A 27,648-nucleotide genomic window follows, 5' to 3' on the forward strand; every position below is an offset into this window, starting at 1 on the left:
CAGAGGCAGCATGCCTGTAGAGTCACAAGTGGGAAGAGTGCTCTTGCACTCATGTCTTTTGGCTCTTGGGAGGCATCTGGTTGGCCATTGTGGAAGCAGAATGCTGAGTGCCTATTGGCTGAGCCATCGGGGGAGGGGTACTTATGTGTTTTAACAAACTGCATAATTCATTTGAGATCATCTGTTGGAGTGTAATTTTGGTCCCAGATTCAACCTTGCTTTGCCAAGTCAATCATTCTAAGAAAAGTCATGACACAATGAAGTACTATGTGCATATGCTGCATTGAAGAAAAACATCAAGGCAGGGAAAAGTGTATACTGTCATATGAACTTTCCAGATTGTGTGAAATAGAGTGAAATAAGTTTTTTCAATAAGCACAAAACAGCCCTTCATCCTGGGAATTTCTCAGGAGACCCTGAGAAGGAAGCTAAAATGATGCAATTGCAGGTCAGGCCCTAATTTATATATAAGATGTTTGTCACAATTGTGATTCTTGAGGTCACCATGATACTCATAGTTCCAGGTTCTTTCTTCCTGTTGGGAGGCTACTTTCACTACTTGGGCTTAGGTAGGCTTCTCATCTCAGGATTCCTAAACTGGCTTATTTTCTGTAGTGGGACACTCCCTGCCTACAGCCCCTCCCATTTATTTGTAGTGTAGTGTTTCACCCTTGCCTTTTTCCTTCTCCCCTGGCTTACCACTGGCCGCAGTAAACCAGGCCTCCTGCTTTACCTCTCCTTGTGCCTTTATCTCAACTTATAGACCAACTACTCCTTTTTCTTCTAGTTTCTCTGGCTCACCTTCCTTGCTCTGAAAATCCTTCAAATTCAATCCTTCCATTTTCTCTCTCTGTGTGTCTTTCTATATACCTAGAATGCAGATGTTGGAAGCACTTCCAGATTGCCCATGTCTATGCCTGGTAGTTTGTCCACCTTTGGTCCCCACCCTGCACTCAGCTCTCACCTGTGGCTCCTAGAAGCTGTCAGCAGGCAACAGCAGGCACACTAGGAACGGCTTCGACTAGCCAGCTGAACCAGGGGAGGGTAGCCAATCGGTCTCAACTTTTGGTGAGTTAGGGACTTCCCTGCATGTGAAGATAGGCTCTGGCGGATTGAGCAGATGAGGCCAACAGTGGGTCCTACAGTCAATAAGGCAGTTTCTGCACATGCAAACCATTTAGGAGAAGGAAATCTCGGATCCTAAACCTCTGCTGCCTTGCGGGAGGTAAGGAGTAAACCCTACACAAATCCGGAGTCCCGAAAACAGTTATACACCTCCTTCTGGCAACCCCTGCAGCCAAGCTGGTGCCAAACATCTTGCTCTGCTTACCTTTGGACCACAGCAGTGAGGCCAAGAAGTGGGTCTTGTTGTCTGGGCAGTCCAGGACCTCCAGACACACTGCCCAGGCTTGCACTCTGGGGAAGTCATGCAGCAGTTTGAGTTCACCCCCATAGGCACACTCCATTGTCTCTCAAGACAAATGTTTACCAACAACAATGAAGAGGTGTCAATAAATGCAAAATATAATAAAACCTGTGAGTGAGTATTACAGTCTTCTTGGAGTGGCAATTCTATATATTTAAAAAACCATCCTCAATTCTATTTGGCATATAGGCGATGAGGATGCACGAGGGAGGCTACTACGTCCATGAGGCGTGTGTTGGTTTTCTGGAGATTTGAATCATTTAATTAACATAATAATTCTCCCAACTAGAGGGTCCCCCAACCCTCCACAGTAGTTTTTGAGTTCAGGTGGGGGCTTCAGGGAGGAGCAAAGGAAGAGGAACTCCTGTTATATGAACAGAAATCTGTTTGCGCAATGTTCGATTTCATCCAATGAAAATAAAATGTAAACATGTTTTCTAAAAAAGAAAAGAACACCTATGTGGTTTTGATACACTGTTTAAATGTTTATTTTGATGAAGAGCAATGATTTTTTTTACAAATAATACCAAAAAAACAGCTGCATTAACCAGGGATTACAACAGGAACTGGAGATTCCTCTCCCTTTATGTAAAGATTGAGAGAATCATTTATCATTCTGTTCCCCATGCTGTTTGTACTTGTACAGTCTGTCATGGAAGGCTTGGAGAATATACTAGTCAGTAAGCTTCTTGACATTAATTTGATTGTCTCTCTTCGTTAAGAGCAAGACAGCAACAAGAAGCTCCTGACTCCACCCAGATACAACTAGGTTCAGGGCCAGGAAGTGACTAAGTTAGAATATGCACATGGAATCCTTTTGAAATAAGGATTGTGGAGATTAAACAATCTTTTAACATCCCTGCAGCTTGGTCAAAACACTTCAAATCTTTTATCTGGTTGTAATCCACTTTTGCATCTGAAGAGGTTGGTGTGGTAACCTATTGTATACTAATAAATAATAGAAGCACAGGATGTATTGAAAATTATTTGGTCTGAAAAGGTGCTGCTGGATTTATATGGAATCTATTTATACAGCATCTGAACATATTAAAATAGTTACTGTATGTGCAATGGGCATGAATTGACTTAAATTCAAGTGCAGCAGTATAACAAGACTGCATGCCTGAAAGAAATCCTCAATTTAGTCACATATACATAATTATTAGGGACGCAGGTGGCGCTGTGGGTTAAACTACAGAGCCTAGGACTTGCTGATCAGAAGGTCGGTGGTTCGAATCCCTGCGATGGGGTGAGCTCCCATTGCTCGGTCCCTGCTCCTGCCAACCTAGCAGTTCGAAAGCACGTCAAAGTGCAAGTAGATAAATAGGTACCGCTCCGGCGGGAAGGTAAACGGTGTTTCCGTGCGCTGCTCTGGTTCTACAGAAGCAGCTTAGTCATGCTGGCCACATGACCCGGAAGCTGTACGCCAGCTCCCTTGGCCAGTAAAGCGAGATGAGCGCCGCAATCCCAGAGTTGGTCACGACTGGACCTAATAGTCAGGGGTCCCTTTACCCTTTACCTTTACATAATTATTATTGATTCAAATTGAATTTACATTTGTGTATGTAAGTAGTCATTGCAGCAAAAATGCTAAGAAGTTATAACTGGATCTTAAAAAGGAAAATGAGCAATCATTTCAACCAGCTGTGTTAGCAATATATATTACATATCGTGTACCAGATAAGGAAAATTGGTTCTATTGGAATGAATTTTATTATTATTATTATTTGTTTAATTTCTATACCGCCCTATACCTGGAGGTCTCAGGGTGGTTCACATAAAACAGAAACAACAGAAACTATTGCATACTGTTTTCAAAAGATAATGAATTCCCCCCCCCCACACACCCCTAGTGCAGTGTGTCAGGATTTCTATTGAAAAAGGTAAACCTCAGCAATGTATAAAAGCAAAGACTTTAACTTGTTTCTCTACTTTAGTGTTTGTAGCATGGATTGTTAATTTTTAAGGTCACCATATCAGTCAAGTTTAAAAGTTTTCTTGTGGGCATGTTGTCAGATATTTGTCTGTAAAATTCCCCCCAGCATTAAATTAAATAGAGCTGCAGTCCAAACTCCACTTACCTTGGAGTAAGCTCTATTGAATGCTGCTTGCCTTCTTAGTTAACATCGGGGCTTTTTTCTAGCCAGAGCTCACTGGACACCACTTCCACCTCTTTTTCTAGAGAAATATCACTAGTTAATGTGGTTAGGATTCACCTGTAATTCTTTAATGCCAATGAGATTCCTGAACTGAGATCTCCATTCAGCTGACCAACCAATGCATTCAGAATCCAGGGTTATACTGGGGACTATGAGGAGAATCTTTGAATTTGGTTTATGTGGTAAAGAAACAACAATAATAACAGCCTTTATATAACGCTTTTAGATGTAAAAACATTTCACATGCATCTTCCAACTGCAACGTTTACCACAACACTGTAAGATAAGTTAGGACCCATATTGCAGATTGGGGGGGGGGCTGGGGCTGGGGGTGGAGTGAGGAGAGAAACTGAGGCTGAAAGAGACAAACCTGCCTTAGCGCATCAGTCTCTTGGCCATTATAGCACTCTCCCCTAGACATCTGAACACTAAAGCCTATATCTTCCAGACAAATTCCATTTTGATTCTGGTCAGATGGGACAAGAGCATAAGATTGTTGCACTTCAAGACAGAAGCCTCTCTTTGTACTTCGGCACAAAAAAGTACAAAGTAGCTTGTCTTTGTCAATGCTAGAAATATTTTCTATGTGTTTTCCCCACATCCCTCTGGCTGTGCTGCAAACCTGTATCTATTCCTCTCACAGAGCTACAATTCCCAGTTTCCTGGGACGAGGGATTGACTGTTAAACTACTCTGAGAGTTATAACACTGTGAGAATAGGGTATCCTAACAACACCCAGCCCCTTAACCAACTACAGTTCCCAGGAATCTTTGGTGGGAAGATGTGACTGCTTAAAGTGGTATGATACCACTTTGAATGTCTCGCACATATGGCACTTGTTTCTAGTATCATCCTGAGCCGTTTCTTGGTCATGCTAAATCATGCAAAACCTGTGGCTCTCCAAATGTCCAGCTCCCATCAGCTTCAGACAACTTGGCCAATGGCCACAGATGATGGGAGATGTAACTCTAACAAAACAACAACAAAACAACCTATGGAATAGATACCATTACACAGATGGACCTTATGCATGAACTGACTATAGAATGATCTGATCCACTGGGTCTTCTGCTTTGTTTGTTTGTTAAACTTTATGAATTACTTCTGTGGAAATTTACAATTTGATACTATGAATAGTACACCTTATTTATCTTAGAACACAGCCGGTTAAGTCTCATGTGTTTATTTAGGGAAATGTAACCCAGCAACAGCTGGAGAGGCACAGGCAGGGCTTTTTTTTAGCTAGAACTCTCTGAAACTCTCTGGAACTCAGCACCTCTCAAGTGGGCACCATTGCCATTATAAGAGAATGAGGGAGGCATTCAGGGTGAGTTCTAGTGCCTCTTTTTCTAGAAAAATAGCACTGAACAGGTTCCCTTTCCCTGTGCTAAAGTGTTTGAGAACTGTGGGTAGATAGATGAGTTTGCCTTACATTGACTGGTATTGGATGGCCACATTTGTTTAGAAGTTCGTATACAATAGCTGATCTGTCATATGAGTTTCACATAAAAGCTCATAAAACAGTTACATTTATGGCATGTGGAACATGATCATGCAAATTATCCTTGCCTCTTTCTGATGTATATTAAGTCTGCTTAAGTCACTGTGGCCCAACTCTCATCTCACCTCTATCCAAGTACTTTGGAAAACAATGTTATGGACTAGTTGCTCTCTCTCTGTTAAAAATACCAGCATTTTCATATTGATTAATCTTTTCAGTCTGGCAATCTATGTGTCACAAGCCACAAGTGTGGTCAAAGGATCTCAAGGTTGTATATATAGACATTTTCTCTTCACAACAACCCTGAAAGGTAAGAGAGACCTCTCTTAGATATAGTGACTGGCCCAACATACGTCCACTGGGCCACATGGCTGAATGTCTCAGCAATCTAAGAGACTACTTAGAAAATAGAAAAATAGAAAATGCAAAAATATTTTTTAAAAAACATTTTTTTAAAAAGGTGGCAACATGGGTCATGAAAATCTTTGTCTAGTCTTCATGGATTTGCCCTATGCAGGGCTTATGTTAACCAATCTTTGTGTGCATCTCCAAAGTAGCAATGCAGTTGTACTTTCATAAATGCTGCATCAGCACAACCATTAAAATAAAAATATTAATCATTAGGCTCTTCATCTCATGAGCTATAATATACATTAACACGAGAATGGTGGTTTCCAATACTTACCTAAATGCATTGCCAGGAATTACAGAGCCAAGGTATTGATTGATCTGTGTGACTCATGTTTTCATAATGATTTCACAATTATAGGCCTCTGGACAAACCAGGACCGGATTAACCACTTCAGTAAGTATGCGATGGAAGAAGAGTCCCAGCTATTAAACAGGGGGCACCACTGTTTTGTTACTAGCTTGCATTTCCATCAATGTAATGGGCTGGCTTAAAATGCTCACAACTAAAGGAAATACATTGTGGACCACACGATCCAAATAGCCTACAATATGAGCATGTAATGCACAATCATTGCTCTGTGAATTCATTTTTAGAGTCCAGATCACCAAACTTGGATTGGAGGGCAGAGGCAAAGCTCAGCATTCTGGTGCTAGGGCAAACAACATGAAACATGCCCCTAAGCCGATTCCATATGTATTTTATGACATAGAAAATTATGAACAATTGGAATAAAATGACAAACAAGTATGTTTCCAAATTTGGATGAGACTCCATTAGTGAATATTTATGGATTATTTTCAGGAGTTCTAAACTTGTTGCCAACTTAGAGAATTGGCAATGCCTAGTACCTGATGAAATTTCTGCAGGATTTAACTCATTTTGTATTTTAGCACCAAATCCCATAATCTCATCTAGCACATTATTAAAATAAATGTTATTTATGTAAATAATGTATATGACATGATTTTGGTGAATCAGGAATCTTGAATCAGGTCAAGGGCCCCTCTCTCCCCACCCTAGTTCTGGTCCAACTGGAGGGAGTTCCCACATGGCTATACATCCAGTAGACTTTCCAGCATGGAGATAAGACTTACAGTGCTTTTCACTGTGCACCTAACATAGTACATGTGGGATCAGAGGGCCACAAGTGGAATGACTGTCTACATGGATGCAGAGAAGAGAACAAACCATATAGATCAGAAAGTTACATTTGAAACAGCCTGAAGATGTTTGTGGACCATTTCTCAACACACATGTGTGAGATGCGAATTGCTATGTATCCCAAAGGTATGCATTATCTGGTAATTTTCCCTGCCTACATCAAAGGCCCGGTAAATGCTGCATTACCTAAGCACTATTGGTGTGACTACCCCATGCCTCATCCTGAGCAATGTATGAGATGAAGATGCTTGGGAGAGACAGATGATGTAGAAAGTTTGTGCAGAAGTGCTGCTGCCTCCAAGAGTAGCACGGGCACTTTCCACATGTCATACTACTCTGGTTTAGAAATCTGGTTGTAAGCAGATGTTGCAGGAGATGTGAGGTAAATCCTCCCACAACTATCTTCTCACATCATATTTCAGCCTAGAAGAAAGGAAATATTTTACTGCCCCAACATATTTTGATTGAGTTAGAATTCTTCTTCAGGGGAAATGTGTTACATTTTATAATAAAATCAAAACAATTTAACAAGGATTACTTAGCACCTTTCAGATGACAGTGGTGGTAGGGACGATAAAGTATCACTTGGTCCTTTGAGGACACAGATTCTGGCTGAGCTCCTCATTCTGAAGAATGTGCATTTAAGAAGAAGAGTAAGTTGCTTCTAGATGCTGCTCACTATCTCCAGAGCTTCCCCACTTTCTGGCTGCTTTTCTTAGAGATGACCTTTCTGCCTGGCTGTGCCTCCACTCCAGTCTCTCAGATCTTACACAGGGCTCTGAAAGCCATATAAAGACTTGCCAAATTATAGCTCATGTCATATCTGAAACAGTTCTGAAACTCAAAGTTAACAGCTACTGAAAGCAACCTGAAGTAAACCCCAGATTCCAAAGCTCCTGCCTTAGATTCATGGCTCTGGAAGCTTCAGAGGAATGAGAGAGGTCTTTGATTTCTTTTTGCATTTTTTTAAAGATATCGATCCTTCCATCTTGAAGATGTCCTGAGCTTATACTCGGCAGCTTCAGCTTCAAAACATAAAGGCAAGTTTCTTAGGCACTGCTACAGAATAGGATATTCCGGCCATTGGCACTGTTCATTCATTTGTCTTGTTCATTTCATAAAACATATACTTGCTGTTTTATAGGTGACTGCATCTCATAATTAACTTGTTTTTCTTAGCTTTCCTAGAGAAAGCTCAGGGTCTTTCCAAAGGTCTAAGGCAGGCTTCCTGAACCTCGGCCCTCCAGATGTTTTTGGCCCACAACTCCCATGATCCCTAGCTAGCAGGACCAGTGGTCAGGGATGATGGGAATTGTAGTCTCAAAACATCTGGAGGGCCAAGGTTGAGGAAGCCTGGTCTAAGGGTTTTGAAAATAAACATGACGTGGGGGAAACAAACCCAAGAGAGCTTCCAGCAGCCTTTTCTGCTTGAGGGTTTGATAGGTTGGAAAAGAGGCATCATAGATCTCATATATAGAATCCCTGGGACACAGGGGGAAACCAGTTCTCAATGCATCCTGTGTCAATCAATTGCAGTGTTGGCCCTTTGGGTCTCAACTTTCAGCTGTGCACTGTGTGATGCCAAAATCCCCTCCCCCTGCCTCTCACCTTCCATTCTACATCATAGTTGTGCCATGTGCACCCACAGCTCCACCCCTAAACTTGCCTCTGTCAACTGGCATGCTCAAGTGGTGGTGATCTCATGGGCTCAGCTCAAAATGTGATTATGGGAACTCTTGTGTTTGTCATCATGAGACACATCTTCCATTACTGTATGTAACGATGATGTAGTAAACTCTGGAAAGCTTTGAAGGTATGCCTGTACTTCACTTGTTGTTTTCCATGGAAGGTTGCTGGCTTCCAGATATGTATAACTGGGGTGGGTGACTCTGTCAATTTTGGTTTCTCTGACTTTCTCTTTCTTTCTTTCTTTCTTTCTTTCTTTCTTTCTTTCTTTCTTTCTATTTGCTTACTTGCTTTGGAAAAGAGGCAAGTGTGTCCTGGAAGAGATGCTGTGGGCCTGATCTCTGTGGTGGCTCCGCTACAGATGCCCACAGCAAGGATCAAGTGACAGCAGGGCACAGTTTTAGGGCCAATTCCGCAAGGCACACTTGCCTCGTTCCCATGCTCACACTCTCAGGGTTGCTTCCATCACTCCTACACACTATCCATTCTCTGTAGCCCCTCTTGGCTCCCTTTTGGGTTCCCACTATGGCTCACCATATACCACTGTACATGTAGATCCAGCCTGAAACTCTCTAGAATTCTAACCCAAGTTCTCTTGTGGAAGCAATGCCATCAAACAATTGTGTGTGCAGAGCTGTAGCAGTAAATCAAACAGGCTCCCCCCAGAACGACAGGTATTCCTTCCAGGACCAAGATGTGCTTCAGTCAATTTAACACCCTTTATTTATTATCAACTTTTTCCTTTAGCAGCAGATAAAAATTTTAACACCCCCCTCCCATGCAGATTAGATTTAGGAACAGAATTAATTTGATTGCACAAGGGAGAGGAGTCAATTTAGCCAGTGTGAACATGAGATTTTAAAGGTCTTTTTCTTTCTTGACTAAAGGTACAGCATTAAATTCCATCCGTAATCTGAAGACGTAACCCCCATACAAAGGGTATCCAGTGTTTTCTCTTAGAAAAGGAAGCTAGACACAAGCCTAAAGTGATGAAATATTGATCTCTGGGGGTTCAACCACAGAGCCCTCCAATCACTGGATAATATGATTGAATTGAAATTGAATTTTCTCTCAGACTGAAACTGAATGGCACCTCTACCTACCCCAGAGTAGTTTGAATTAATCTCTGGGTCACCTAACATGATATCCCTTTTGTTTGTTTGTTTTTTTCCTTAGCTGTTCTGTGAACAACTAGCAACTGAGCTAGTGGCTTTGAGACACGACTGGAAAGCAAGGAGCAATAAGCAGTACTGTATATTTAAGTAGGTGGGAAATGCTTACCTACATATGGATAAAATCAGCTCATTTCATCACAGTTTAGATGGTCCAGGAAACATCAAATTTTCAATGGTTTTCATTGGCTTTTTACTGGAAGGACTCATGCATTCTGTCTACTAATAAAAATGTCACCTGATGGATTTCTGCCCTCCAAATAGCTGCTAGAGACACAAGAATGGAGGTGCTTTGGGATTTTGTTTGGCCTGCATTTGTAAGCAAATTGGCCAGATTTAAGCTGTCCAGAGTAATATGCAGATTGGAACACAATTAGCATTCAGTTTTCACACTTCTCTGAATTTTACATCTCAAAAAAGTGTCAAAATGCATTTGAAATGCAGGTTTTAAATTACAAATTTAAAGTACAAATATGTGTTTTTTAGGGTTCAACGTGTACAAAAATGCATATGCTCCCAAAATCTACCCCTCCACAGACAACTTGAAAATTGCTGAGAGTCTTAATTTTTCTGCCTCTTTTAGCAATGGTAACGTGTTGAACCAGATGCTGTATGATTCTTCATTGCATTTTTGCAGACGCACTGTGGACCACATGAATGGAACTTGCAGACCTCTGCTGGTCCACAAAACACAGTTTGGGAACCCCTGTGTTAGGGTACATTTTTTAATGCAATTCGGGGGTTTTTATTCCATAATGATATGGAAACAGGACAGAATGGATCTGTGATTGAACAGATGTGAAAGAGGCACAGCCTGAAAATTGTCTCATCCATCTCTATTAACAAATCGTGTCAATAAAAACTGCACCTGTGGTGCTGCCTTATTTCTTTGTGTGCCCCCCCCTGCAAAAACCCTTTGCTCAAAACCCACCCTTTGTGTGTGTGTTTATGGCTTAGTCCTCATCTTTTATTGAAAGAAATCCTTAGCACATGCAGCTGAATTTTCCTCAGATTTATCCCTGGTTTCTTTTGTCTCTTCTCTGCCTTTTCCTCTGCCACTGTCAAAGCAAATCTTGCAATAGGGGTGTGTGCACACCCCTGACACAGACCCAGCCCTGAGCCATTTGTGGGGATGGGACTGGTGGTTGTGAAGGAGCAGGTTGGGGGAGCGACACTTGGTGTCACTCCAGAGCCCACTCACCTCCCTCTAAAATAAGGCTCATCCACACTTTTGTTGCCCTTACACTTTCCCACAGGAAAACCTGCGGCTTAGAGCTGAAGCAGAACAAACGACAATTGAGTTTTCCTCAGATCATTGATTGTTCCAAAAAGCAATGACCAACCTAGACAGCATCTTAAAAAGCAGAGTCATCACCTTGCCAATAAAGGTCGGTATAGTAAAAGCTATGGTTTTCCCAGTAGTGATGTATGGAAGTGAGAGCTGGACCATAAAGAAGACTGACTGCCGAAGAATGGATGCTTTTGAATTCTGGTGCTGGAGGAGACTCTCGAGAGTCCCATGGACTGCAAGAAGATCAAACCTCTCCATTCTTAAGGAAATCAGCCCTGAGTGCTCACTGGAAGGACAGATCCTGAAGCTGGGACTCCAATATTTTGGCCACCTCATGAGAAGAGAAAACTCCCTGGAAAAGACCCTGATGTTGGGAAAGATGGAGGGCGCAAGGAGAAGGGGACGACAGAGGACAAGATGGTTGGACAGTGTTCTCGAAGCTACCAGCATGAGTTTGACCAAACTGCGGGAGGCAGTGGAAGACAGGAGTGCCTGGCGTGCTCTGGTCCATGGGGTCACGAAGAGTCGGACACGACTAAAGAACAACAAGTCCTAAAGAGCAGGTTTTCCAGGGGAAGGTGACAGTGCAAGGGCAAAACCTCTCAGACCCATGCCTAAAAAGCATGGAACAAGCAGAGAACTGCTTGGACCCATGCTTTCTAGGCATGGAACAAACGGAAGCATGGATGGGTTGTAAGTATTGTGCATGGCCAGAGCTTCCTCCCCACCAGTGCCAGATTTACATATAAGCTAAACAAGCTATAGATTAGGGCCCCACTCTCTTGGGGGACCCCCAAAAAATTAAAGGAAAAAAACCTGGATGTACATTTCCAAAATATAAGATAAAAAAAACAAATAAAATTAAAGCTACATACAGCAACACCATTTAGGTCCATAAGTTACCATATAGTATATATTCAACACACAAAAACAGTGCCAATTTGTTGTTGACAAAGGACAGCTGGACATATAAAGGACCCCATAACCTCCAGTAGCTTAGGGCCTCATCAAACTAAATCCGGCCCTGTCCCCCCCCCATCATATTAAACACATAACATATAAGGAAAAAGCAGGAATAATTATAGATAATGTCAATCATTCCAGAGCTATTTTATTCTTTAATTGTTTAGATAACATACCTTTTTCCCCAAGTGCAAAAAAAGACCATTGCATTTCAGGAATGTTGTCTTATTACCACATTTTTTAAGCATCTCAAATGACCTATTCAAATTGAAGGAGAAAAAAACAAAACGGCATCAGTAAGGAGACAGACATGTATCATCCCACCTCTTCAACATCCAGGGTATACTAATAAAAATAAATTATGAAAAGGGCAATAGTAGCAGAAACCTACTTGAAAGCTGTGTCATCTGCTTGCTAATTCAGACCAGGAGTGACTTCAAACAGTCAAGGATCCTGGTGGCATTGTTGCCCTCTTTGTTTCCCCCGAAGGAATCCTTTGCCATATATTAACCAAATAGCTGAAACATTTTCCTACCGCGCACAGATGTACTCCTTCAGTGACTCCTCCTCACGAGGTGAGCGTGGTCATGATTTTCTTCTTTGGTTTCTTCTTTGTATAAACTGGTCCATTTCACGTGATGGAATGTGAGGTCTTTGTCCCTCTCTGGTATAGAAAATTAAAGTGATGGTTGTGCTAAGTCTTTGTGCTAAGACTTTATTGTTTCGCTGTATTCTACTGTCATGCTGTTTTACTGGGCAAAAGTGTAAGTGTCAGAAGCTCACTAAGCAGTGGCATAAATGTCAAAGAACTACCCATAAACGACACCACTAAGTCTGACTTTTACTACAAAATACATTGTGCCCAAGAGTTAGGTAACTACAAAGCTGTAATAAAAGAACCAACTTTATGAGAAAAACATTCTACGATGTGGCCAAGGAAGATCCATCAAGGGATACCCACATGCTTATATTAATGTTCACTGTGCTCCTCACTTCCTCTCCACTGACCTTCAGGTTGTAAAAAATGGGGTTTTAATATTACTCTCACTTTCCTCACACCTTGCATAATTTTTTACACCTCTATCACATCCTTCCTTCTACTGTATTTGTTTCTGAGGTTTTTTTGTTTTTGTTTTTAATAAACTAAAATGTCACAAATGTTGTAGCTCCAGCGCCTTGATCATTCTGCTTTTCAATTGTTATCCCATGCTCTACTCTGCCATGGGCATAGTCTATGAAGTTTGACTAGACTTGCTCTCCTGAGATTATTGATCCTCCATTTTGTTCTTTTTTATATGAATATCAAATGGGGGAATCTGTACAGGGTGGAATACTGGGAGCACCAAGAGCTAGTTTGGCCTCTGGGAAGGTCCAGGAAGGGACTGGGGAGTCATTTTAGGTATTAACAAGTATCTCTGAACCTCTATGCCCTACACACTCTGTGCATAGAAATTAATAAAGTGACATTTTGTGGGCTCATAGCAAAAATGGAGCTAACATGGGATTCATTAAACTAGATTTAAAAATTAATTATATAAGCCTTTAAAAAGAGAATGCAAATGTAAAATTACTGTAATTTAAAGCTGTAATCTTAGGAAACCTTAGGGTTCCAATCCTAATTGCACTTGCTAAGAAGTAAGGTGCAGTGAACACATTGATACTTATTTAAAAGTGAGCATGCATACGGTTGCACACACTGAACTCAGTGAAATTTATTTCTGAGTAAACTTGTTTGGAATTAACCTATAACTGCCTATTTTTTACAGGAAAGCAGAAAATAGGAAATCAGAGGTAATCATAGGAAATCATCTAGTACTGTGAAAATATGTTGTTCTATAGCAATGTTTGGTTAATGCCAATCTCATAAAATATCTATCAATTTTTGAAATATAAATATAAACCACCACTGGGAATGTCCTATGGTTATATATATATATATATATATATATATATATATATATGGTTTTCTTTCTGGCAATGTGGTTTTAAAAACATCAATCACTAAGAAACTTGTTGAGTGAGGAGAGAAATACAATAAATCACTCATGAGCAGATATGATAAAGCTAAAATCTTTCATAGCTGCTGTTCACAGTAAACTAAGGAAGAAGAAAACTGCATGACTGCTCCAGCTGTCAAAATGGTGGCTTCTGTAAGCACAGCACTCTTACACCTCTGCTTAGGGCAGGGATGGGATGAAGCGCCTCTACCCCACCAGCTGAATGTGGTCACCTGTGCCTCTCTACCTGGGCTTTGGGACTCTCCCTTGGCTCTGCTGCTCACCTTCCCTGAGCCAGTCTGTCTTTCAGTAATTATGCCAGGCTGGAAAGTGTCACTGTATTGTGATAATGTTTCTGGCTTTTCTGTATGGAGGATGGAGGGGTGTATGTGTGTAAATATCTGGCTTTTGCATGACAAGAACACAGTCTGCTGTTTAAGGGTAATAGTTAAATCCATTATGCCATTCACTTTTGCTTTTTCCTCCCCTCACCAGTGGGATGTGACGCCCAGAAGGTGGTCCAAAAGAGAATGTGGCCCTCAGGATGAAAAAGATTCTCCCCACTAGACTGTTTTAGCTTAGGGCGTCTCCCACTTTTAAATGAAGAGGATGTCTGGTGCCATCTTTCAAGCAGTTGGTCTGCAATTCATGCCATTATCCTTAGCTACCCCCCCCCCCCGCAGTCCTCCAAATTTAGCAATAATCCCCACACAACCATGCATCTGGGAGTCCTTGGAGCTCTTCCACCTCTTTCATGCAGCCTTGCATGCATTTATTCCTTATCTATGCATCTCCCATACCTATTCCCTCCCCACTACTGTGCTTCAGACCAAAAGCTTCCATATACATTATGGCACTCAATAAATAAAAACAACATGCAAAAGAAAATCCCAAAGACTACATGGTCTTATACTGGTCTATTGCAACGATTGGCTTATATAGTTGCTCCACACGTTACCTGTTTAATTGAAACATATAGAGACAGTTAGCATGTAAACCGTATGGCACCATAAAATCAGGTCCTAGCAAACTGAGGTTCCATCAAATTCAAGAGATATACACGCTATGTGAATCTACATTGTTGTATCCTCCATGTGGACCAACTGTTGGCACACAAAATATTTCCCAGCAGATTCTACATAGCTAATAGAACATGTAAACATACAGTCAAAGATGAAAAGGAAGTAAAAGAGCATGCTTTTTTAAAAAATGAGAACAGTATCATAACCTGAAACCCATCATACACATTTCAACATCATGGCCTAGGCCTTTTTAAAAAGAGGACAAAGAGAAAACAAGACAGTCACTAAAAATCCTTGAGCTACAATAATAGTTCTAAATTGTGCTTTGGGAAAGGGCAGCCTCTCTGCAAGCTATTCATTTTAATACTTCTAAGATGCCTGAGAAATGCAGGTGTTCCTTGAAACAAGACTGAGATCTGGGCTGCAGGCCAAAGTGGGATTGTCCGCTGAGAAAGAGAAAGCACCATACCGGGAATGAAACTTACACAGAACATCAACCATGTAGAAAAGCTTATCCGGTTCAAAACCACCCAGGTTTGCTATCACAGCAAGCTTTAGCACACGATCATGGTTTAATATTTTTATATCCATGAAATAACCCTTTATTTCTTGTCACAACTGAACCTTAAATACACACACCTCCATTCACTCTCATTCTTTTCTAGTCCCTCTGTTGACTTGGTTAAGGGAAGGTTACAGTTCACTGATATTATGCTTTCAATGTGTCAGATTCCTTTGTTTCAGGGCCCACCCATTCTTTTGCTTGGCTCAAATTTTGATCAGCTTTTGCACCTATTCATTCCTTCGTTTCTGAAAGCTACTCACATTGTTCTGTGGCTGTGCCATAAGTTTCTTGTGAAAATCCAATCTTGCCAGTTGCATGGAAAATATGAAGAGAGTTTTGGTCCACTTGGTAAACTGATTTTGGAAGGCCTCATGAGCAGCTTTCTTTGAATTTTTCACAGATCCACAGGCATCCTCCCACCTCCTCCCTTCCTTTCCACACACCCCTCCCCATGGTCAGTTTTTCATTAGAGTCAGTTACATTCAGGAAAAAATGGACTAAGAACAACCCAAAAGTAAACAAAGAAGCACAAGTTTGCTGAAGAGGTTCCAGGGCAAAAATAAAAAGTGTACAAGCAGGGAACCCCTGAACAACAAAAGTCAGGTTCAGCCCTTAGTTTCCTGTGCTGAATTTCCTATTAGAGGTTCATGATTTCAAGTACTGCGGAAGAGAGGGTAATCCCTTGCCAGATATTGTGAAGGAGTGATGCCAATCAGGGCTGGTCTAAGACATTTTTCTGCCTTAGGTGCAGCAAGAAATGGTTCCCCCTTTCAAGACAAGGTGCATAGTATCCAAAGCCAGCCAAGTTAAATTGGCACTTGGAACAGAAAAGCTCACAGGAATAAAAATACAGCAATAATAGTCACCACTCCTGCTCTCATATTGGATTGTGGGAAAATACTTTGCATTCTGGGGTTGAAGCCCCAGCCGCCACCTTCCCATTGGGCAAATGGGTGCCTCATGCACAGTGTGGCTTGCATGGCAATGGGAAGAGGGGAGCTGAATGCATACACAGTAGTTGCAAGCTGTTCCACCCACTTTCCTCTTTTGAGGGGTTGCACCTACCCACTCTTCATGTTTCATAGTATGGCTACTTTGGTTGCCTTTTGGGCCAAGTAGGAATTTCTAGCCAGCCAGGTAATACCTGGAAGATTGGGCCTTTTAGCTGCTCCACACTTCATGGGACAGAATGATGGTTTGTTAAATAGGTTGAATGGTTTAAATGGTCACTTAGGCAGGTAGATCACCTTTAGGGGCGGTGAGTGGCTAATCTTGTAACTGAGGGTTATAACTGAGGGTTATATGATCTGTGGCAGGATTTGGGCCACTATTTGGGGGCAACTTGCCACATCCACTCAGAGCTTTGAGGCCCTGGGAAGTGATGAAGCAGGAAAGCCTCTCTACTCACCTTCAGGGTGAAGTTGGAGTTGGGGGCAAGAGGACTTGCCTCCCCTTATCCCAAGAGAAACCCTACAGCTGCAGGCATTTCCCTGAAATTTGTTTATTTAGCTCCTGCACTGATAGCTTTCCCTCTGCAGATTCTGGTCCTGTTTGAATTTAATAATAATGTGGCCTACAGTTCAAGTGGTGTCAGAGTTTTTATTTTAGCCCTTGGCTACAAATTCAGTAATGAACACTTTCTTGCTCTTCCATGACACCCAAATTATCTGATTGATATGGCCGCCTTATTCTGCGTAAATGGCAGGGCTGGCCCTGCTGCCTGCCCGAGGCAGGAGCTGTGGGCTAGATAAGGGTCCAATAGCGTATAAGGCAGCTGACTATGTTCACATGCTCCCACCCTGTCCAAGTCCATAAGGGGGGGGAGATTTGGGGTTATAGGCAGGCTGGAAATATGTATGCAGCAACCGATCAGTTCAGGGAAACTGGATTGCTGAACAGTCAAAAAGTAAGGACTACTTACAAATTGAAAATTCTCAGACTATAACATTAGAAGAATGCCATCTGTCTTATTCTCCCTTTAAATTTCTGTTAAGCTGACCTTTTGGGGTGCGATAATTAGAAATCTTCTTGTATCTCTTGTGCTTTAGTGCTAAGCTAGTTGTAGTTTCTTAGGAAGTGCTTTCCTGAAATTATCTTTTCTCAAAGCCACAGATCAAGAAAGAAAATGCTCCCAGAGGGGGGGAAACAACGAACTGTCTCCAAGATGTATTGTTCTCTTTCTATTAATGGAAATTGCACAGCCCCCTTTCCCCCACCCGCAACTCTTCCACAATTGATAGGTTATTTCAGAAAGGCTGTGGAACTGGAATAAGACAAATCAAGCAGAGCTGAACATGTCCTTTCTTTTACATGGTCAAATTTTTGCATAGCAGCAAGCACAGAAAGAGCTTCTGATTTTAAAGACACTCCTGAGAATTTGAGCAGAAAAAGAAATGGCATACAAGAGCTGAAGGTTCAGGCATGCATTTCATTTGAAATTAAGGATAACAAAAACTGTGCACATCCATGAGCTGTTGAACAAAAAAACACTCCTCCTTTGCAAAAGCGCTGATGTCAGTACTACAATGTATGTGCCTGATATTGATATGCGGCAATCCTGACATACAGAGGAGAAGTGTAATAACTTTTTTATTTCATTTTATCCCATCCTCTGAGGCATTTCAGGAAACCAAGAATAGCTGGGGTGGAGCTGTAGCCTTTCCAAAACATGTGCTAAGGCTGTATTTGTATTCCTTTTTTAAGGAATGACCGCTCCCTGCTTAAAACAGGGGGCGCCCTTTGCGTGGACGTGCGCAGCCCTAGATCTGGAGCGGCTCCATCAGCATAGGCTTGGCTTTGCCTTCCCTCAGGTGGGATACCTGGAGGTCTCCGCATACCTCAGTCAGATGTCCAATCCCACCTGGGGGAAGCATTGCCAAGGAGACCAGGCCAGGTAGGGGAGGGATTACCTGCCCACACAATAGAGGGAGGATCTTACCTGGGAATCCTCACTTGGCTCCAGAGCTTCTCCCCCCTACCCACCCTCAGTTAATGTCTTCTTTTGCAGGTTAACTTTTCTTCACAGGTTTTGCAGGTTAACTTTTCTTCACAGGTATTTGGGCGCTGCTACGTGAAGGTCGCTGTTAAAGGGCCGGAAAGGAATTTCCCTGCATTGGCAGGTTTCGCCTTTCCCGTAGCAAAACGTCACAACTTTGGCGGTATCAGGCCTTGGGCGGAATCCTTTAGTCCATCTTCCTCTTTGTGGCAGCGATACCAGGGTTCCCAGTTAAAGGGGTTTCTGAAGGGAGGCTTTGACCGTACGCCGAAAGGTCGTCATTGCTCTCCCCTGCGGCGGCGGCGTAACGGGGGCAGCTATCTCTGCTTGAACATATGTTCTCCAGAGCTGGCCCATTCCCCCCCCACACACACACTGGATAACCCTGATGCTCCCTAGGTCCCCGGCTGAGGACTGGGGAGGGAGAACGCCCAATGCCTGAGCCAAGGTCTACCCACATTTGAAATTTAATAAAGTTGTGGCCAATTTAATCCCATAGCACGTTGTCTTGAGTCGTTATTCCACATGACGGGGGTACCGCTTGGGATCTGGGGACTCCACCTGTCCACGCAATAATTGTATTTTTTAAACCAGTAAATGAAAATGAAACTTAAACTTCAATATAGGCAGCTGGAAATATAAAAGTTTTCCACAGTAAGTTTCCCCTACAGAAGCATATAGTGATGCCCAAACAGACAGGACATTTGAGACTTTGGGCTAGGATGAAAGGGGAGAAGTCATTTCAGTTTGTGGCCAAGATTCTCAGCATATCTTGAAGGCCCACAGTTAGGTATGTTCAAGAGTATTTTAAGAGCAATTGTTATGGGTTGTTTTTGTTTGTTTTTTTTGGTTTCTCAGCATAATGCATCTTAGAAATACTTACGATAACTAGTTTGGTAGAGCATGATACTCTTAATTCCAGAGTCAAGGGTTTGAGCCCCACATTGGGTTAAAAATTCTTGCATTGCAAGGGCTTCAACTAGATGACCCTCAAGACCCCTTCCAACTCTACATTTCTACAGTTCTATGAGGAATAATCATGTCACTTGTAACTTGTGCCCATTATTGAAGGAAATATGAGAACTTTGTCAATTTAATAACAAACAGATGCAACTCATTGAGGAAGGCCATACTGAATAATAACTTTACTAGTCTGTACAGGAACACCACACAAGAACCAAACCAGACTAACACTCCTAGCTAATGAGAGAGATTCTATGGATCCTGAATCCACCATCATTCAAGCATTCCCCACTTTGTTTCTACAGTGGTCTCCAGTTTAAGGGCCTAAGTACCAATTACAAAAGACCAAAGCTGACTCCAAACCAAATCAGTATCCTAATGAATTCAACCAAAACCTTGTAACTAAAGTCTTAACAATTGCCAAGCACTTTCCAAGTCTTACATATATCCTCACACACTTCTTTTAGCAGTGCAGAACATTTTGACTGCTCAAAATCAATGGCTCACCACATACCCTCCAACATTTCTCTGATGCAAATAGGGACGTCCCATTCCAGAATGATAATTTTACTATTTATACCCCATACATCTTACTGGGTTGACCCAGCCACTCTGAGCAGCTTCCAACATATTTAAAACATAATAAAACATTAAACAACTTCCCTATACAGGATTGCATTCAGACGGCTTGGGGACAGATAACTCCATGCCCTCTAACATTTCTGCAATGAAAAAAGGGACATCTTAAGGAAAAGTGGGACATTCTGGGATCAAATCAGAAACCATGACGGCTTCTCTAAATCAGGAACATCGCTGGAAAATAGGGACACTTTGACGGTCTGTCATACATTCTTCAGAAGTAGAATGTCTCTGACAGAAGGGTGTGTTGTCAGGAAGTAGAGAACATGAAAGGAAAGAGACAGGTGTCAGAACTCTGTCACGATGTGACAAATTTTAAATTTATAACATAAAATGCACCTCAGAACTTCATGGCACAGTTGGATCAAATGAAAAATCATTGCTTTCTTCAATCTTGTGTTCTCAATACATCAGCCATCAGAGGACAGGGTCATAAGTTAATTTACAATTTTAACTGAAATAATATTGCTGTTGGGGCATCTCCCCAACTAATCAATGTATGATGAAGAATTGAGCAATGCTTACCTCCGTTGTTACATTGCTAATTTTATCCTCTAGCAAGCTGGTATTCCCATTGTTTTATGCATTTATATAAATGCATAAAACAATAAGCAATAAGGCACAAGTAATGAGCATAAAAAGCCTTAATGTTTCATTTTCTTCAGCTAGAAAACTGGAAGTTTTGAGGAGGTGGACATTTACTTCACAAGACACCTTGTGATGGCGATTCAACAATTGTACATTTCTCTCTTCTCTTTATCTTGCGCTTTCTGTGAGCATGCCATATAAAAGGTCAAAAGGGAGACATGCAATCTCTCATTGTTCCTGCACCCTGTTGCAGTCAGTCAGCCACACCTTCCTCCAGAATCTTCCACTCCTTTCCCTTTCCAACCATTTCAATATCATACCCCCAAAGCCAGACAACATCTGATAGTTGCTGAGCACCAAATGCTGAGCTGTTTTGGGGTTCCCTCCCCTTGGATCTTCCATACTTCTGCAGTCTTGGGGTTCCCTCAAGCCCACTGATACCTTCCTCTGGTGTGTGAGCGGTAGTGCCATTTTTGCTCTATGAGCAATGATACCACTGAACACTGGAAGTAGAGGGGATAACTGATCTTTATTTGGGACAATTGCAGTTGTTGGCTTTTGCTAGGATTCTGGTGTCAGTTGTTTCATGAATAAGCACATCGTGCTTCCTAGATTTTGCACTTTCAATGTACTTTATTTATTTATTTATTTATTTAATTAATTAAAAAAAATATTTTTCATCTTTGAATTTTACAATGTTTTAACAACAAAAATCTAAACAAATTCAACCTCTATTTTCTTAAAATCCCCGCCCCCGTGGTTCCTTATTTTATGTCGTATTCTTACTGCATAACCAATTCAAATTTATTTACAAATTTCTTCTTTATGTTCCCTTTTAATTATTTCCTACTGCTCATGTTTATGTCAATCCTGCTAACATTTTAAATTATTTACAATTTGTCTTCATATATCCAATAAATTTTCTCCACTCTGTTAAAAAAAAAGTCTCTCTTTCGGTAAGTTTTGCCATCTCTGCATAGTCCATCAGTTGCCCATGGTCTTTCTCTGGAAGTGCTTCCTCTTTCCATCTCTGGGCCTACACCATTCATGCAGCCATGACAGCATACAGAAATAGGGTTTTTCATGTTCTTTAGGTATCTCTCCACCAATTATACTTAAAAGGAAAGCTGGTTTTTTAAAAAACAAATGTTATTTTCTACATTTTTTCCCAACTCATTATAAACCATTTCCAAGACTTTTGCTATCTTAAACAACCACTACATGTGAAAAAGGTATCTCCTTTTTCTTTACATTTCCAGCTTGTACATTTTAGCTAGTAGCTTACTAAGGTTCAAATACCATCTATACATCATTTTCATATGATTTTCTTTTTAACACATAACACTGTAAATTTGAAGTCCACATTCCACAATCTTTCCCATGCTGACATTTCAATATTATGTCCTATATCCATTGCCCAATGTATCATCAATTATTTGACCTGTTAGTACCGGTAGTTTGTTTGCCATTCTAATAATATTTTATACATTTTAGACATTACTTTTTGATTATTCTTTAGCAGGTCTTTTTCTAACCGAGAGGTTTGATTTGTAAAACCATTCCTTTTATTAACTTAAATAGCTAATTAAGTTGATAATATTGTAACCAGCTTGTTACTATCGTTGTTATTTCTTCAAACCTCTTTAATTTAACCTCTGCCTCTATTAACAAATCTCTATACTGTAGGTTAAAGCCACATTGGTGTTTTATTTTCCAGAAAGTTTTTTATATTTATCCCATACTCATTTACTAAATTTGTTTTTGCAAGTATAGCAGAAGATGTGAAAATTCAACCCCATATTGCTTTGTAGACAATTTAAAAAGAAGCCAGAACAACAAATGTACAGAGTGACCAGAGGGAAACAAACAGCCTGCCAAGTGAAATTTCCACACATTGGAGCTGATCTACAATCATGTTAAATACTGTTAATGGAAGGGTGTGTTTTAAGATTGCTTATAGTGAGGAGTCACATATTTGAATGTTCCCCCATGTAAAAAAAAAAAAAATGTGCCCAGGAAAAACAATTACCTCAGGGGAAGATATCTAGCAGGGTAGCTTTCCTTTTTTTTCATCCAAAAGTCATCTTCCATCTGCAGTCTGTAACCAATACAGTTTTGAAATGAATTATTCATTTTATTTCTAGAACTTCAATGTGGTGTCAGACCCACCCACTCCACTCCCTGGTGACCTGGCCTCAGTCCAAACTGGGTCCCCCTGTGACTTCCTTTTCATGAAGAAAGAAGATGACAGGTGTTCAATACAGCGAGTGCATACACCATGTCTGGTTTGACCCTTCTCTCGTTTCAATAATTTACTGAATTTAAAACTTATTTTAAAAATCCATCATTGGTCTAAATATTTACCTGCATTAAAATTGTATGATTTGTTTCTTAAATGAGTTTTTTAAAGCATAAACTTGGTTTGCATTAAGAATAAACATAATTATATTCATCACAATATTCCCACTCTATAGAACTGGAGTAAGTGCAGTGCTTTTTTTTTCAGGCGGTATTCAAGGGTACACAGTACTGACACCTCTTTTTTGTTGTTAAAAAGTGTGGCACTTACTGTAACAACTTCATGGTGAATACCAGCACCTATTTTTCTAGAGAAAAACACTGAGTTAGTGTATATGAAGATGTCCCCAATGACTCATTCATTCCCATGTTTTCCACTTCAACAGCACTAAGATAAGAAGAGAATAAACGGATATATTCGTTACATTTATGGAATTTCTTTTGTCTCAGCAAGCTCCTGCAGCTTCTTAGACCTCAATGCAAACCCTTCCGCCCTGTGGGGCTTTACAAAATGGCAGGGTGGCCCCCCCACATCCACAGCCTTGCCACGCAGAATGGTTAGGGCAGAACATGGACAATGAGAAGTTCACTGTGCCAGCCAAGAGGTGCTCCAGCAGCTGGGCCCACCCGGGACCTGAGGATGTTGTACAATGGCAGTTGGCTCAGCTCAGACTCCAACCCCCCTGGGATCCCCTACCCCACCTCCAAAATTACCTGTTTCAAGGCCACCTGCCAATGAATGCTTGCAGGCATCCCACCCACCTCCATGTGTTTGGAAAGGGGGGGGTGACACACCAATGGAGCAGTGCTTGTCCACAATGGTTCCCATGAGTGCTGGGAAAGAGGGACAGCTCTGTCCAACCCCACACCCAACACCCAAGCAAGGGAGGGTTGATGTTTTGCAATGCCAAAGCTGGCAGTACCAACTATTTGTTCAGTCAATGATTTTATGATCACGATAACAGAAACCATCAGAGTGCCAGACATGACACAATTGAAATCAATGGGCTTCAGTGTGATTTATTCTGATGTGAACCAGGTGCTGGATGCTGCTGTGGTTTTTTGCATATTTTTTTTACAAAGTACTGTGCCATCTTATTTATTTTTCTCATTTGGACTTCCAGATACCACATGCATCCCAGTCCAGAGGGAGTAAAGTAAGGTGACTATTCTAAAAAATTATTATTATTATTATTATTATTATTATTATTATTATTATTATTAACATACCCCAACCCTGCTACTGAGCCAATCAAAGCAAGTTTGACTAAAAACAGCTTATGCTGCTTCAAGAAGATGTTTCTAGGCAAAGAGAATCTGAACACTGAGAAAGTCTCCCTGGGTATCTCTCGTCTGTGCCAAATGAACCATATCTAGCAGGTCAATCCATGTGCAGATCCCTAATTCCATACTTGGATTGCCCTTGTAATAACAAGATAAATACATTAATAAATAGAAAGACTGGAACAAGATTTTCTGTACTCTTCATTTTAGTTAATTTTTTAAAAACAGAATAAATGCTGCACTTAGATTCCCTTTCTTGGGCATAAACTCAGGGGAACATACTTGTGAATAAACATGTATAAGGATTCCAGTATCTTTCAGATGATTGCTAAGTTACGCAGTTAGTTGTGCAACATCCAGCATGCTATGGGCTATAAAAAACAAATGTACTATTATTGTGTGCTGCTGAAATTACTATTCTAGTGCCTGCCGTTAAAAATGATTAAATAATAATAAGCAAAATTAATTTAGATCATGATCTCAGAGTTGCAGGGATTCTTGCATATGCCTTCACTCCTCCTCCTAAATTTCCTACACTTAATTGTCAGGGTTCAAGAAAACCTTCAAATGGTAAGCATTCTTTTTATGCAGTGTTTCGAAGCCTGATCAGCAAGTACTGTATATTTATGAAAGAGCTCCACTGATGGGCCAGATCCTGTTATCTGAAAACGGACCTGTAAGCAAGTCTCAATAACAAATTCCGTCCTATTACTGGCTGCCAGCTGAGATGACAGTTAGACATACTCCGGGGGGGGGGGCACATTTGGGCTGGGCTTCTAACATTCATTAGTTATTTAAAACAACAGATATCTGTCTATCTTTACATTTATAGCCATGTGTTAGAGACACAGCACAATGCCTGGCCAGGGAGCAACAGAGCAAAGGGAATCAACTGGCACATTCCAAGCCCCAGCACATCACGGAAGGCGAGAGCATTTTTTCCTGATTTGTCATGATGCCAGCTCCAGGGCCCAAAGACTGGCCTTTGGACCCAGCAAATCTAAAGCCTCTGGCACATCCCCCATCCTCTCCCCTCTCCCAAACACCCTGTTTTGAGAATTTCAACTGCATGCTACTGGCGGGATAAATGCTGACAGTAGGAGCCTCCAGCTATTCACTCCCACTATGCCCCAGCCATCAATATTGGGGTAGGATTGTACTGCAAATTAGTTTTATTTATTTATTTGGCACATATTATTGCATCTAGTGCATAATATTGCTTAGTGAATGTTTATATTTACTGGTAAAGGTTAGTTAATTCATTTTTTAAAAAACTAGCATGGTACATTTTCTTTTTCTTTCAATGAAAAGGCATGATGACATTTGGCAGCATACTGTGAAGACACTGCATTGACTTTGAAATTTACTGGTCACTGTGTCCTGTTTCTTAAGCAGTCACTGATCCACAAGAGTGCCTCTCATCTTACTCTATGACTTGCTAAACTTGCTCAGGAATCCTCGTAGAGATACATTATCAAAGCTTTTCAAAAGTCTAAATACTCAGTGTGAAGTGGATAGCATTGCAAATCCTTGTTTACACTCTCAAATATCTCTAAAAGGCTAATGACAAAAGCCATGATTTCCACTTGTTTTTTCCAGAACATGCATCAAGCTATGTGACCTGTGATCTCCAAGATCCCTCTTGATGTTCCTGTTAGAATTCCTGCTCCGTGATTGCAGTCATGGTGTTGTTGTCTTTCACATGACGGTGTATGTTTTGACTCCTCAGAGTGGGAAGTGACAGAGACAGGATCTTTGTGTTACTGTGTTCCACAAAGTAGGACTATGGTCCTTTGTTCTTTTTCTCTTTGCTGTCTGATGCTAGAGAGAGAGGGAGCCATGTTGCAGTGCTCCGTGTGTGTTTATATGTACATAAGGTAGATTAGCCAAAATGCTGAGTTGCTGAGGTCTGTTACACAAACTGTGAACACTCTGCTGATCCCTAAGTGTGCCAGTGTTGGCTGGCAATTGGTCGCTGTGGTGTTCGGGCAGAAGAAAGCTTTTGAAGCTCCCGAACGATCGACCAGGAGGGAGACCATGCCAGTTGGGCATGTGTCTCTACCAGGATCCTACTCGAGTGTAGGCTGAACTCCTGACAGTTCCATGGGACACTGTCCACTTCTCAGCTATTGAAGCTGACCTTAGGCATAAGTTACATCTTTTTGATAGAAAAGTAGCTGTTTCTCATTTGAGTTGGTATCCAGCAAGCCTGGTAAGTTAATGCAAAAGCTATGTACACAACAAAAATGAAGGTGATGCACATCAACTGTACTGATGTTTAAACCAAGAGGCATCCATGTCTTTCTGAAATTCTATTATTAGGTTTCACTAATCCTATACATATCTACTAAGAAGTAAATCCCATTTTAATAAAATGGAATTTACTCCTAGGTAAATTGTAAGGGATTGCAGCCTATATCCCATGGAGCACAATCCAGCCAGGTTAAGCCCTTTACATCTCATTAACTTAACCTGAATTGTGGTTTTGGTTACAATTTAAGGGGGAAACAAACATATATTAATTTACAGTAATTTCCTATAGCACAGGATTCTTGGTTATTTTTATGCACGAGTTTAATATTGTTTTGTAAAACAAATGCCACAACAGCACTGCATGTTGGAGCAAATAATAATTTGTATTTATGTGCTGACATTATGCTATTTTTATTTTGCAAAGCTAACTGATTGAAAGGAAATATAAGTAGGATCTATTATACTCACAGCAGCAATATGCATACAGCTATTTTAATTTTCTCTTTTTATATTTGTAGCATTTCTTGAAGTCCCTTGAAGTGAATTGTTCAAATTAAAATAATCATGTAACTCAAAGCAAGGCAATATAATCAGAGAATTAATAGCAAAATCATGAAAACAAAAATATGCAGCTTGACCTGCCTCCCATTACCTTGACAAACTATTCATTGTCTGTTGGGAAATCATGTTTGACAAGGATGAACTGGCAAAGATAAAATATTATAGAAAATATGTCTTCAGGGCTACAGTATGATGAAGCTGACCTAATATTTGACAATGATGCAAGTGGCGTCCCTGAGCTACATGGATGAACAATATGTTAATTTATGCTAAGGAATTTTTTACATAATAATGGTCCAACAGAGGATGAGGCTGGCATGTTTAGCAAGCTGTTAAAAGAATATGCATCTCCCAAGCACATCCTGCATCTAATCTTAAATGACTGGCCTGGATATGTTTCCAAAAACAATACATACCACCTGCACTGACACTGTTTGTTCCTGCAAATATACAACCTGAGATTATATTGCCAAAATGTTAATGCATAAAAAGAAGGTACGGCTGAAGTGACCCAAGAAAGCATGGCTCAAGCAGTCTTCTCCCCACAGCCCAGCATCAATTCCAAGTGACCTTCTAGAGGGGGTCCACTGTCCACTGCTATGTTAGATGTACCCTACTGAACTTGTATTTAAAATAAATTTGAAATCTATCTATCTTCCATTGTTTCCTAGCTCACACTGTCTACCATCTAAATTTCTTCTATATTTCAAAG

General features: G+C 40.9%; 3 long non-coding RNA genes across 3 annotated transcripts; all 3 read left to right on the top strand.

The window, feature by feature from the left end:
* The first annotated feature begins 1,139 nt into the window (after nucleotides 1–1,139).
* On the top strand, nucleotides 1,140–5,421 carry LOC310675417. Its single transcript, XR_014510129.1, has 3 exons — nucleotides 1,140–1,225; nucleotides 3,812–3,872; nucleotides 5,305–5,421. It is a non-coding gene; the product is annotated as an uncharacterized lncRNA (long non-coding RNA).
* Nucleotides 5,422–21,551: 16,130 nt separating this feature from the next.
* Nucleotides 21,552–24,013, top strand: LOC310676950. The gene is made up of 3 exons (XR_014510817.1): nucleotides 21,552–21,634; nucleotides 22,685–22,825; nucleotides 23,963–24,013. It is a non-coding gene; the product is annotated as an uncharacterized lncRNA (long non-coding RNA).
* Nucleotides 24,014–24,066: 53 nt separating this feature from the next.
* Nucleotides 24,067–26,006, top strand: LOC310676951. Its single transcript, XR_014510818.1, has 4 exons — nucleotides 24,067–24,798; nucleotides 24,974–25,054; nucleotides 25,100–25,270; nucleotides 25,722–26,006. It is a non-coding gene; the product is annotated as an uncharacterized lncRNA (long non-coding RNA).
* The last annotated feature ends 1,642 nt before the right edge of the window (nucleotides 26,007–27,648 follow it).

This window comes from Podarcis tiliguerta (genome assembly GCF_965153285.1).
Source record: "Podarcis tiliguerta genome assembly, chromosome: 4".
NCBI classification, from domain to species: domain Eukaryota; kingdom Metazoa; phylum Chordata; class Lepidosauria; order Squamata; family Lacertidae; genus Podarcis; species Podarcis tiliguerta.